Raw genomic sequence first — 15,539 nt, 5'->3', positions numbered from 1 at the left:
TATCGTGATTCCCGTGTGCATGTACCATGTGTATGCATGTGCACATGTGTACGTGAATAACACAGCTTGTTATCGTCGAACTTACTCGAGAGAGAGAGAGAGAGAGAGGGGGGGAAAAGAGAGAGAGAGAGAGAGAGAGAATGAGAGAGACAGAATCTCTACGAGAGCTTTCATACGCGGCTCGAAAAGACCATCCCGACTATTCGCGCACGACCGGTCGAGCGCACCGCGAGCAATTTAAAGCCGAAAGGAGCAAAAGAGTGTCTTTACACTGCCGCTGCTTCAACCTCGCAATTTCCATTGTCCTCCCCACGTTAGCCCGCCCGCGCTGCTACCACAGCCAGCAATCAACTCGAACGTTAAGGGTGAATCCACAATTAGGGCGGGTTCGATCTCGCGTTCTTTCATGTCGACATGAAGCTCGGTAATTGTTATCTTGGAAAATGTCTGTCGGTCCAAGTGCTTTTTATAAATTAACGCACGGTTGATTTGGCGAGATTAAAGATACTCGAGGCGTCTTTTAAGAGGCAACTTGATGAGAGATTGATGTTTGTGTTAAAGGTTTTGTCATTCTACAATAAATCACCGCAAGGTAATCGAAATAATCGTAAAATTTTTATAGATAATAAATAATAGCGAATTTAATATACGTTTAACGTAATGTAACAATAATAATTGAAGATATTCATGCGAAAGAAATGAAATGTAACAGAAAATGATACTTTTCTATTGTGCATATAAATATTAATAAATTTAATAAATGCGAATATATTCCTCTAGATGAAGATGTAAGAGTTTTTATATACGTATATATATTTTTTCTGATAAGAAATGAATAATAAGATATTTCGAAATTAGTTCATCAAGCTAATCAAACTCAATTTAACATACTTATTAGATATCATTGTTGTATTACCATGAATGATATAAATCGGTATCAATAGATTTCTATGCTATGTTCTAATCTGTATTTATCTTGCCAATATTTTAAATTGCAACAGAAATGTATCGTCGTTGCAGAATAAGTACAACTCTAATCTGAATGCACCATAATGAGGCGACACTTTTCTCGACTGCTTATGCGCTATGTTTAATCGCGAGTCTTTCAATTTTTTTCAGAAGTGTTTTTCCCGCAAGTGTTTCCGTTTCTCCAACACACTACACTGAAAATAACTCAATGCAAACTGTGCATTTTCACAGATAGCTTTACTGAATTAGCTCTAAATAATACTGCTCGTACAATATGCGGTCTGATTATAAATCATGTTCATTATATTAATGATCGTTATTCAAATCATGGTTGACAATATGCTCAAGTTTTGTTTCCATAATAAAACCATTGAGACAAATATTTTTTTATTATTTTTTAATAATTATCTCAGAATTATGTGTGTTGATTTATTATTAATGTATTTGTGTCACATTTTAATTACGTAAGTTAGTCACAAAACGTAACATATAAAAAAATGGCTATATAAAGATGAAAGATTTTTTAAATATTTTGGATTATTATACTTTATTATTATTAGTATATTTATTTGGATTATTATACTTATATTATTATTAGTATATTTATTTGGATTATTATACTTTATTATTATTAGTATATTTAAGACAAATAATTTTTTATTATTTCTTTATTTATTTTATCGAATCTCTCATTATGCATATTGATTGTTTTTTATTATCTGCATCTCTATTTCGAGTCTAATAAAAGTTATAATAGGAATTGCATGTGTGTGTATGCGTTCAAAATAAATATTCGCGGATTGGATCGTTGAATACCTACTGTATTTCAGTCTGCTATTAAAATTAGCTTCGTTTGTTGAATGTTGTTCATTTCGAATTATGAGCGTGTTTGTCGAATATATCAGGAGTATGTGCGCTCAAATATATCAGGAGTATGTGCGTCTAATTTCAACGCGATGAAACTTGATGAAGTTAATCATCGTTATTGTATGATACGAAGAATAACATTGGATCGGCCTTGTTCTCGACCCTTAACGGAGAACAAATGCACAGATTGCCTTCCTGCCGTCACAGTCTGGTCGTACAGAAAGGAATTCACTGATGAGTTTTATACGCGTTTCCGCATAAACAAAGGCCGTATGCCTGTTGTGCATTGCATTGAAGCTATAAAGCGTACAAACGTATTTTTTAATCTCTCGGCATGCTTTTAAATTGTATAAACTCCAATGACAATATATTTGCATGATAAATATTTTTGCTTATTCATTAAATATTACTAATTATAATGTTAAAAAATGTGTCTAAGAAAAAGTTTTAATAGAAAAAAAAATTTAATGATTTACAACTGCCTTTTTATTGATTTTTTATTTGCTAACAATATAAAGATAATTACAAAAATGTATATTATTTGTAAATAAGAGCTATTTGCTGTAGAATCTCAAATTTGCAAAAAGTAAGATATAATATTATATTTTAATGATATTCAGAAATTTTTATAAGTAATATTCATATTTCAACAGGACTTTGAATTAAAATAAAAAAAGCATTAATTTTTGTACAAAAATATTTCTTTTTTGTACAAAAATATTTCGTGGTAAAAAGTTTCAAAGCTAAAAATATTTTTTTGAAATATCAGAACTGAAACGTGAAAACTTATATCTTCGTAGGTCTTTGAGTGAGAAAAATTACAAAGAAGAGAAAAATTAAACCAAAGAGATAGTATAAATAAATATAATTATCTTTTTATACATTTAATTAGTAAAAACACGATTAATAAATAAAGTGTATGAAGTGATTATAAAATAATAATATCTGAAATTTTGTTTGAAAAATTAATTATATTTTATTTAATTAAATAAATTTTATATTAGGTATATTTCTTTACACAAAAATGTAAGCAGAAACACTCGAACAAGATTTTAGATATTATTATTTTATAATCATTTCGTACAATTTATTTGTGTTAACCGCGTTTTTATTAATTATGCGCATTAAATAATTAAAGTTAAAGAATAAAGTAAAGATACGGAAGATTGCAAGAGAGAGGAAGATTGTAAGTGACTCATTTATTTTTGCCAGCATTGATCGGCATAAAAAAAATGATCGGGTAATTCATAAGACGAACATCTCTGAATGAAATAGATTTTTTCAACTCTTCAGTGAAAAATGTTACGGAGGAACAATGAATAAGAAAGAAAGAAAGAAATGTATAATAACAATTGACTTTCTAGTAATCTGAATTATAATGATCATCATATGTCATCCGTCACATTACAACTTTGGATTTTATTTTAACTTGCAATATTTTTATTTAATTTATTGTATCGTTGAAGTTGGATTCTTTAGATTCATTATTAGATAAATATTTGAAAATAAGTGATAAAAAATTTCGACTATAATCTTTAAAATTAACAAAATATATGCTTCTTTCTTGATTTTTTTTGAAATTAATATTTTCATTTTAATTAAAGAATTTAAATAAATTTACATTGTGTTTTGTATTTTGTATTTTTGATCTGATTTTTCTGGAATCAAGATCTATCATAGCATTAGTAATTTACATATATGATTGATTAAAAAAGTTTGTAATATATGAATTTGAAAATAAAGAATTTTATGAAAATTAATTTTTTATTATTATTATAGATATTATATAATAAATCTCTATTCTAAGAAATAGAGAATAAACCTTTTTAGAATAATATTAGAATAATAAAAGAACTAAAGATAATTCTCTTATATAAAAAAAAACGAGAAAATGATAAAATTATACATTTTAAATGTGTTGTTTCCATGTTATTTATTATTAATATTATTATTCTTTAAAATTAGCGATATATTAGTAACATATATCATTATTAAGCTTCTGGTATATTGTATGAAAATATGTTGTTTGCCGCGGAAAGATATTGCATTGCCGAGAGTGCACTAATAATGGTTCGAGTTAAGTACAGTGCTTTTACTCGCATTAATATGCAAATGCAAGTTCGGATATAAATCTCAAGAGCATCACAACCGTCTAAGTACTTTAATTTTTCATTCAGAAAACGCGCCGACATAAATTACTCGTTTGTTCGTGCTACTTTCATACGTCACACGTACTTATATTTCTGAAGTAGTCGATTATTTCCAAGAGCATTTTTCAGATCACAGTTTGAAGACTGAGATTGTACGTGCTCGCAAGGATATTTTTTGCGAGACATTTATTTTTTATATTATTAAATTTTTTAGCTGCAGAATATATATTTCAGATTAAAAAAAGAAGCAGAGAAAAATATTTGGAAAAGCCAGAAGCCGCACAAACACTAATTATCATGAAACTTACCTTCGCAATTTTGCTCACACTCACACACATACACACGTTTAAGAAAAAATATAATCAAAGATAAATAAGAATAGAATGAATTGAAGAGATCTTACTGATCGTTAGTGATATTACCTTCGCTGCACATGCATTACGGGGCTGAATGAAATGAAAATATGAGGTGCGTTTCATAATGTCATACGCTACCAGTATGATGCACTATGTTTCGTGTAACGTCATAGGAAAAAGTTGGTAAAGTCGAAAAAAGAAATGACAGAAATGGGCAGAAAAATTAAAAGCGAAAAATGTTGAAACATGCATAATTATATGAAAATTTAAGATGCCATATTACTCTTAGAAAAAGATAGAAGAGAGACAATAAGTAAAATGGTGACAATGGCGAATTGATATGTATTAAATATGATCTGCTAAGAGATAAAAAGTAGTAGTATAGTATAGAAGTAGAAGAAAAATTCGAGCGTAAGGAATAAAATATGAAGGAAAAAAAATAAGATAAGAGAGTTAATGTACCCTATTGTTCATAGGTCTGCGATGGTGATCGCCCGGCAGTCCCGACAATAGTCCAATGCCTACCAACACAATAATATAATAATCAGTGAGCTTCAATGTGATCGCCGCACTATGTTAAGCTGCATTAATAACAATATCAGTACGCGAAAGTATTTCGAACAAATTCAGATCTCGATTATCTGTTAATTTAGCAAAGAAATTTGTAAAAGTTTTAAAAAGATGAAAGAGAAAAGACAGCTGAGAAGATGTAACGATCTTCATAGTATCACGCATATTTTTTTTATCAACCATTTTCTGCAAAATATGTGATTTGTAGATAAATGTAAGAGTCTGCTTCACAATCATAAATAACTTTTTTATGTGCTAATTCCCTTAACGTTTTACTCAATATGCTTATGATAAATTTTTTCGGTCAACACACAACGATTTCGTACTTCATCGAGCGAGTTTGAAACGTGCGATTTAAAGCATGATATTAGATACTGTAGAGTCCTCAAGGGCTGCGAGATGCGAACCTCGACAGAGATTGCAGAGATATGAGTCGCCGCTATTCTCTAAGCACTTTCGTTCACCCCCTGACGCCTCTTAGGCCTCTCAGGCCATCCATCTCTCTATCCTCTATTCTCTATACTCCACGTTGACATCCGTTTGTAGATCCACTCAAAAAATACCTTCAACTTCCTATTTACAAGACGCGGATAATTCATGGTCAAGAAGATCTAGGTCGCCAATTCGAAACTGATTAGCAAGAAAAAGAAAGAGGGTACTTGTTCGATACGATTGTGTGTAAACGATTATTATAATTATTTTTCATCGTATAGAGGTTTCCTGTCACGTAAAGTTACCCTGATGGCACGGATACGTGCTGATCGAAACGTTCAGTATCGAATGCACGTCGAGCGATATAATGCGACATGACGTAACATGTATCTGAAGGTTGCTACTCTGGAAAATCACGAAAACCAGGACGAGTCGGGAAATTTTAGAATTCTATATACATGAAGAATAATTAAATAATTAAATAAGAAAAATTTTGGAGAATGAAAATTATTAATTTTTGGAGACTATAATTAATTTAATGTTTCTTTAATTTTTCTTTCATTATTCTGTTTTTTTCTAATACAACATTTTAGCGATAAAAAAAAGAGAACAAAAAGGTAAAATACATTTTTCAGACAGTAACCAGATTATCATCGTGTATATAGAACGTTATTTTTTTTTATTTAAATTAAGTGAACCATAACTCGAAATATTTTGTTAGAAATCAATTATTATGCAAATCGAACCAGTTTCGGTACTTGACTTATATTAATTATATTTAGCATCATGAAACAATTTTGACAATTTTGACTTTTCATCTGGAAACGTAACAAGTATTTTTAAAAATCAATTCGGATGTAAATTAAACTTTTTTAACATAAAACAACTGAAGTGTATAAGCAATATTATATTTACAAGAGTTATAAGAGAAATCGACATTTCAAATATTGCATACAAGAGTACTATTAATTAATTTCGTAAATTTCAAGCAATTTTAGAAATTTATTTAATAATCACTTTAATGTATAATTATTATTAAAAAATATTTTTTGTTGCATATGAGGAATTATTTTCATGTTTAAATAAAATTTAATTTTCATATCGTAATATATTTCTGGGAAATATATTACAATACTCGATCCTCTTTGTCTTTAAGATATCATATTTTATGAGGCAAAGATGATGGCACATCATTTTTCAAGAAAATCCGCGCGTGCTAAAGGTTAATAGGCCACGGAGTGATTTTTAGATCGCGAAATGATGTCGCGTAAAAACGCATATCGCCAGCCAACCTAACGGAAGTGAGCATAAATCACACCGGCGGAGAAATCTGATCGAATTAAGCGCGATATACGGATCTTTCGCTTTCGTTTAAAAGCGACCACGCTCTATACAACGATCTCATACATATAAAAAGAGCATGTGAGATTACGGCTTGTGTAAAAGCGTCACGAAAAGGGATTATGAATATATCCTCGTGATATTCATTTTTGCGTCATAATGCGTTTATAATTTTACCTTAAATGCAAAGCGAGCGTATTAAACCATTATTTGCCGAAACCTGATTCTACAAGAATACAGGACATGAATAAAATATGCGCATGGTTAATATTTTAACATTTTAATAATAATATTCTAATAATAATATTTTAAAGACGAATTTTACAGAAATAGATTTTTGTTTAATACGAATGTCGCAGCAGTATCTAGTTTTTGAATTATAAATTAAACTATTATGCAAAGAACGAGAATTGAATTTTGAATCTAAATGGATGGATGAAAAGAACACTATTGTTGATTCATTATTATTTAATACATTTTACCTTGGAATTTGGTTGCTTGACATCTAATATTAAAATCTTTGAAATTGAAACAAGAGACAGAAATTTTCATCCGACATTTCCGCTAATAAAAATTGATTATAAATTCTTGAGATATTTTGTCTGTAAAAAAATATGATCCATGCGTGCTGACTATTCTTGATTTATTGTTACGACACAGCTTTCAATTAAAATTATTTATATTTTGCATATTGTAAATAAAGAGAAGTGCATGTGTAAATCTTTGAAAGATAAAAATAAGATATGATTCGGCAATTGTAACGAAATCTTCGAGCTGATAAAAGATATTGGTAAACGACAGTAATCACGAACGAATGAGAAAACGTAAGGGTTAAAAGAGGAGAAAGCAAAGGAGCGAGAGGGAAAGAGAAAGAAAGAGAAAGCAGATAGAGAGGAAGAAAGAGACTTTGGCCAGAGCAAGGATGGCGAAGAGGAGATAGATGAGAGCGAGAGAGGCAGAGGGGAAAACGAGGACTACAATATGGGTCAGTTATTGATTGCTCCCTAGTCGACTCTCTGTAACGCCTACCGTATACCTCTGCCGTTTCTATCTTGTTATCTTAGATACCGAAATGTAACCACCACTTATCGCCCTTTAATGTCGTCTCAGTCCCTTTATTGCCACGCGGATCGGCCGTTACGGGCAAGTTCACACAACCGGAACGGTGTTTTTGCATAATCAACGACCGGGTAACGACCGTTTATGCGCTCGCGTTAAACTTTCGTTACGCGGGAGAATGGTAAAATGTATGATATTGCGTGTGCTGTCTCGATATCTTCTCGATTCCCATGTATCGCAGGGTTTAAGTCATACTACATCAGATGTGCACGTTCACGTGTCATGCGACGACTGTGGAAGTTTGGGCGGACGTCTGTTCGTAACTTTCCAGCTGTCAAATCTCGAGCAAGCTGTATATCGAGAAATGCACAGCATATATCTCGCGGCGTATGTACATAATAAAATATATTTTCGTCTTTTCATGCAAAGTAATATCGTATCTGTTTATCGAAAGATATATATTTTTAAACAATTGGATAAAATTGAATAGATTAGGTGAAATTGAATTGGATTTTAGGTAAGACTACTATGGATCAAGTCAAGCTGACCGAAGAATACTTTAAATTTCCTTCGGGAAATTTAAAATTTGAATTTCGTTATAAAAGAAAATCTTTTACCTAATTTTATTATTATTTGCTGCAATTTCTTACGTTCAGCAATAAATATGTAAATTGTAAAAATCAGAGTTATAAACAGATATCTGAGCGAACAGGGGAGGAGAAAAAAATAGAGAGATACTTTTTGCTTTGCCCTTAATACCGTCCAATCTGCTTGCATTCTTAAAGAGACACTTCATAATATATGATTCTATATATTTTCTCATAAATCGAACTACAACAGCATAAATGAAAAAAATATATTCTTTAAATATTACACATACAGAAAAATCTGATCGTTGAGTGTAAACGTATCGAATGACATTAATGTTCCCGATTGACCCGCTTTAATTGTTAAATCAGCTCCGAAAAATGTATGCAGATTTTCGAGACAAGTACACATGCAAAAATTCCGACAGACAATAAAAACATAGGCTTGACTGAAAAAAAGATACGACAATACCTGCGAATAGCATACACAAGATACCTTACAATAAAGAATAACAATTTAACGTATATCCAAAGATTTAATAAAATATAATAAAATATAATAAATAAAATAATTTAATAAATTTCTCATATCAGAGATCTTGTTTCTTTTTCATCGCGGACTTGAAATGTTCGAAATTTGCTTACTGATCTGATATGTCGCGTTTCTTGTTTACAATTAAATTCCGTCTCGATATCTGAAATTCCTATTATTCTGTTTTTTTCCCATTCTCGTGTTTTCTTTCTTTGTTATCAAAACACTGAACGTCGAATACGAAAACAAACAATACATTCCATTGATTCTTTCCATTCTTTCACAAAATAAGATTTTCGCTATACTATTAATCGTATATAAGCAGAAAGATAAATTTATATTTATTAAATATTACACAGAGAAATTTGCTGAATGTAAACGTATTAGACGGTATCACAATGCTCTCGATTGTACACGCAAAGTATACTTCAACTACCTACCTACTCATGCTACTCCGGAAAATGTATACGGGTTCTTGGAGCAGATAGAATCTATACGGCCAACAACAAAAGCTTCACTAAAGGAAAGCTGCATGATAATATTAACGAGTAAGGCGCCTTATAATAGGGAATTATAATTTAATACCCGAAAAATAAAAATAATTTGACAAACCTCTTATTGGAAGTCTGATTTCTCGCAGACAAATTTAATATTCTCTCTGTTGATTGATTTGACACGACGCTCCGTCCGTCCGTTTACAACTGACCTTGTGTCTCGATATATTTCAAATCCCTACTACTCGTCTTCGTGATTTTCTTCCACTCCTGTGTTTTATTTTTTTCAAAACATTATATCTTGAACGTGAAAACAAGAAAATGTTTTGATTTTATCTTATCTTATCGCACGCGTTTTTCTTCTTTAAAAATTCTATATCTATATGATTATAAACAAAATCAATTATCGTACAGTTTGTTACTAAATAAATTTAAAATAAAAAATGTATAAAAGCAGAATTTTTAAAGTAGAATAAAATTTTGCCATTTTATTGCAATTCTAAGTTTAAAATTATTTTTATTTTTCATCATTCAATTTAATATAGAAATGTTAATATTAAGATCGCAATAATAAACCATAGATTTTAATATTAAATAATAAGCCAAAGAATAAAGAATACATCTGTAATTTACGAATATATTAATAATATAAATAATATAAATATTAATAATATTAATAATATAAATAATAATTATTAATAATATTAATAATATAAATCCAAATATAATTTCAAATTGCTAATCATTATTATATAAATCTTTTATATTTACCCAAAGAAAAGTAATCAAGGGTTAATAATATAGGAAAGATTATTCAAAAATATTCTAAAAAAATTATTCTAGCGTCGGTCGCATAATGAAGTGAGAAAAATGTATAAAAAAATCAAATGTATCAATTAGGGACAATGAATTAAAAACAGGATAACTAAACATAGTTTCTGATCGCGATAACAAATTCCGCTTCAAAGAGATAGAAAAAGATGTGTGATAAACCGATATATAATATTGTTTGCGTTTGCATCATTGCTATTACGTGATTTATTGTTGATGTAGAACAATGAGATTTCATTGTTTTATTATTCAATGGAGTTTTATAATAATTTTGTGTTGTTGCATAAGATTGAGGAAAAAAATGTACAAAAAGATCAAATGTATCAATTAACGATAACAAATTAATAATGTAACCGAACATAGTTTCTGATCTCGATAACATCGTCGACAGCAATTTTGAATTTTTGTTTATTTCATTCTAGCTTAGTTTTAATTTTATGTTAAATTTAGCTCTCCTATCTCTTGTGAAAATAAAATATTAGTGTTTTATGATAATAAAAAGATTAGAAATAGAGAGAAAGAAAGAAAGAAAATGAATATAAAGTAGAGAGAAAGAAAGAGAGAGAGGAAGTTAATATAATTTATTTAAAAAGAGAATATTAATATAATATATTTAAAAAATTATTTTTTTATCATTACGTAGAAACTTTCAAGTTATTAAGTAAGTTTTATTCTCTTACTTTTCTTAATATAATTATAAACAGAAGCAACAAAATCTTATGCAATAAATGAATTTTTCAGATTAATTGGATTTAAATTGGAATTTTCAATATCAATAATATTCTTAATAATATTAACAACTGAATTAATAATATTAACAACTGAAGTTTTCTTTCTTTCTTTGCTCAACTTCGTGAATTAATTTTGAAATGACATTATTTAATTCTGAAAAACGAGCATGTTGCCGCCAAAGTCGCATTCAACGCTTCCACCAAAAATACAGAACCTTATACATTTTCTCTAAAAATTAGAATATACAATATACATTCTTAATGTTGCTCTCGATAGATAAAGATTTACAAGTGTGAGATTATTCAAAGAATTTTGCACGTTATACAAAGATTGTCCTGCCGGGTGAGGCAGAAACAGGGTCGACAAACAAAGAGAACGTTGACAGTTCAACAGCTGCGAGATTTGAATCAGCCTCAAGAGTGAGATATATATTAGGTTGGCGAACAATTGCTTGCAGCGGAAAGAAAATCACAGCGATTTTTAAACGGCAAACAAAGCTTTGCTCGTCAGCATCATTGTTATGAAGCAAAGCTGAGAATATATACGAATAATCGTATTATTCGGATAATCCTGGAGTTAACTCGAAAATATACGATTCTTAATTGGGATTCTTTCAATATTCCAAATATTGAAATGGAATATGAAAAAGAAATATAAAAATAGCCTGATCCAAAATATTGGAACATTTCATGTTCGAATTTTTTCGAATCATCACTGATAATAATCAACGATAATAATCGATAGTAATGTCGGTTCTAATAACATGAATTGATAATTATTACACGAGTCGGGTTAGGAAATTGATCAGAGAAGAATCTGTCGTTCGTATTACAATGTTAATCGATCGCAATGTAAATTTATCGCGTTATAATCGCGGTTACGTTGCCTAAGAGTCATTCGATCGACCATGCGCGATATATCGATTGTCAATCGTTGTAAGATTTATTCGCGTGTGGGACTACGGGACATGATTCCGGCCGTGGACAGGGTCACGAATTAATTGATTTTCTCTGTGACAAAGTTACATCACAGACAGAAACAATAGTTGACGACTCGCAACTTCGAAACCGATTTACAGATATATGTGCCTCTCTTCCGCTTCGCTAGGATACACGGACATTGCATCGCCGTAATACTCCCTACACATGGTCGACATTGCATATCGATCCCTGCGAACGGTTTGTAAAAAAAAAAAAAAAAAGCTCTTTCAAAGTGCGTTAAAGCATATTCCCTTGTCGGTCAATCGCGATAATCACGACAGTGAGATGAGCGTGATAAAAATTTTTCAATGATAACATTGATGACCATCGTTATTTAACGAACTTGATATAATTGTAGATAAGTACCAACGTGTTTTATATAGCCTTTTATATAATAATAGGCAAATATCTAGTGCTATATATGTATATACATAACAGTTTCTAACCATATATAGCGCTTTATATATTTAATACTTTATATAATCGCAGATAAGTCTAAGTAGTGTATAGTAGATAGATAATAAATTAAGCGTCTACGTCAGCCGTTGTTATATATAACGTTAGAAGCGAGTAAAATAATATGGATGCAATTCTTGCGACTTACTTCACATAAATGGCTTTTCGTTGAAAAAGTTGCTTTAGTTCGATAGAACTTATATCGCGACCCGACATATCGGCTCGACAGAATAATTTCCGACACCGATTGTAGCTCTTCTAAGTTTCGAGTCATTTTGACAGCTGTCTTGTTTTTAATCATTTTTATCTTTTCCACGTTATATGACAGACTTTTATGTGCTAGGAAATTGCATGAATCGTCGATTTTTCTCTGCTCTGACGTTTAAAAGTTTAAAGAATTATGGATTCTTGACAAACGCAACTTTTTCTCACGATTTTACAATGACTCTTGATTTTATCGTTGAAAACTATTGCATCGTCATATATATTTCTTCGACGCAATTTCTTCTCCGCGATCGATTTTGCGATTAATTGGTTACACGCGAACCACTTTACGTTTTTACGCGAATCTCCACAAGTATGCCCTTCAATTCAGGCGCGGTTAACTCAACGAAGTAGTCTGAGCAGTGGATCACCCTCCTCTAACAACTCCAAGGTGTTATCCGAGCTAAGAAATGCGCGAACTTGCAGATCATTAACGACAGTTTTGAAGTATGTATTAAGAACGTAGTACACAGAGTCTGAAAGTTCTTGCAAAGTATTAAGTAGTATAATTCGGTTTAACTCTTCCATTCTGCGACGTCATGAATTAAAATCGAGAGATTAAGACTGGCACACAATCGTTTGAGATAACAATGGTATATTGATTCGACAAATATCTACTAATGATTCTTCGTCCTAACGTTCTTTCGCGTTAATTTCTAAAGTTAGAAACGACGGCCGTGAGTAGTTCAAACGTATATAACGTGCTCCATATTTTCCACATTGTCGGGTGTTCGTGCGTGTTGCTGTTTTAATTTCGTTCATTAAACTACTTTGTTGTGTACGTACTTCCTCTAACATCCCGCAACGTAATAATATTTCCCCGACGGTATGTCGAGCTTAGGAATGAAGCATGATAAGCTTGAAGGGGAAAGGATTGACCGATATACATTCGAAAATAGATAAGCGTCTTCCCGCATTTCTACATGTATGAAAAAAGTTAATAAAATGATATAAAATCTCAAATTTGAGTTTAAGACAAACAGTAAGTAAATTTATGACTGATACGAAGTAAACTGACAAGAATGAAAATTTTTTTTCTCGATGACTCTACTAATACCACAATTCAATCTCAATAGGTAGATACAAGTATCTATACATTAAATAATACCATGTGCATGTCTTTTGCACGAATTCATAGTTTATTAATTGAATATACTGAGCTAAGTAAATAAATAAATAAATAAATACAAGTACGAGAACGGCATACAAAGCTCATTTTAGACGATCTATAATTCGCGACTATATAATAAGCTGAGCTATGAGTTTCTTATTCGCGTAATATTGCCGTTGAAAATAAATTTTCAACGGCTATTTATAGAAATACGAACAAAAACTTTTATGGCGAGTATCAAGAATGCGAATTTAGCGTGAAATATTTCCGATGTGTTCTTATTTTATGATACAAGTTATCTGCACGACGAGATCTCAGTTCGTAGATTCGAAGTTTCTCAATTGCGCGCAGATATCGGAATCTTGTGTTTTACTGCTGGTCATGAGCGAAGCTAAGTTTAGCGATACGAGCACCGCATGAAAGCTTTCGAAGCGACTTGATTTTCGATAACAGAGGTGACGTCATTTGCTCACAGGTCTCAATAGGATAGGAGGATGCATTTTACTGCGTTTTTTGGAGGCTTAGATCGCTGCCTTTTCAATTGATACTGTCGCATCAATGTTATTATTATTTTGCGACAGTTGAAAAATAATTCTACGCCTATATTCTAAATTGGAGTGTTTTCAAAGAGTATTGTGTGAAATGTATAATAAGATTTGGGTATTGTTTCGTAAAAGTTATGTGGCTACTTCATTTTATGTTATTTATATGCTAATCTAAATCCTGCATAATATTCGCATTCGTGAATCACTACACATTCTTGACGTTGACTTTCTGCGGTTTCGTCTCGATATAATAGAGGAATCAATTTACTAATAGTATTAAAGAGATTGCGCGTTATCATTTATAAGGAAATTCTATTATTTCGTAAATTACTGACCATTAATTGATTTTGCATGAAGTAGTCTCTATCATTAGTCTCTTAAGGTATTATCTTGATCCGTTATAAGCGGATCATGTTGGAAACTTGGACGTGTTGAGCTCTCCCAGCAATATGTCATTAAATAAAAGGTACGCTACAGAAGGAAAATTGATCGATTATTTCATTTTTTATAAATTTAAATCTCCCCACAAAAGCCGAAAGCTTTAAAATTTCATGCTTATGATCATAACTGTCATATAATTCTTTAATCGTGTCATAAATCATCTGCTTTAAATCCTTTTGAATTCAGTCCCTCTCTCTTGTCAAATCATTGAAGCCGCAAAAATTCAACGTCACGCCATGCAAAGCCCTATCAGAAATTACGATTGTCCCTCTACAATCCAGATCGCTCCTCGTTCTCATTATACGATCTGAACTAAAAATTAAAACTGGTCTATTGTAACTCTTTCGATACGGAAACATAGCAATGATTAATATCAATTATTAGCTATTAAAAAAGACAAGGTATTTAAAAAATATTAAGAAATGTATTTCTTTCGATAAAGAATATCTCTAATTAAGAATCATAATATAAAGCGTTGTTCTCGGATAAGAAAAGCAAAAGCATCGAACGAAATTTTTGGAACAAAGAGAAACATTAATGAAATAATAAATGAAAAATATTAGTGAAAAGGAATTTAATTCAGACTTGGCGAATATCAGAAAATACGAAAAATAAAAGTCATAGGAGCAACAGAAGTAAATGCTTTAAAAAAATTTAAATATCTTGTTTATAAAGAGCAATAAAAAAATAACGAATAATGAATAACACAAAACTAAAAGGAGTCATATAAAAAGATATTTCATTCATTTTATAAAAAAAGGACATTTTAAATATTATTAAATTATTATACTTAAATATTTTATGCTACATAAATTAATTAAA

General features: G+C 30.7%; 1 protein-coding gene across 6 annotated transcripts in view; it reads right to left on the bottom strand.

Annotated features, from left to right (window-relative positions):
* Positions 1-15,539, bottom strand: part of Ih (hyperpolarization activated cyclic nucleotide gated potassium channel Ih) — a 126,524-nt gene that overhangs the window by 110,468 nt on the left and 517 nt on the right. The gene's annotated exons all lie outside the window — the stretch shown is intronic.

Source organism: Camponotus vicinus, unplaced genomic scaffold, assembly GCF_025532165.1.
Source record: "Camponotus vicinus isolate PSW18456_S1 unplaced genomic scaffold, iyCamVici1.0 SCAF_1, whole genome shotgun sequence".
NCBI lineage: Eukaryota > Metazoa > Arthropoda > Insecta > Hymenoptera > Formicidae > Camponotus > Camponotus vicinus.
Note: the sequence above shows the minus strand (reverse complement) of the source record. Positions and strands in the feature narration are given on the sequence as shown.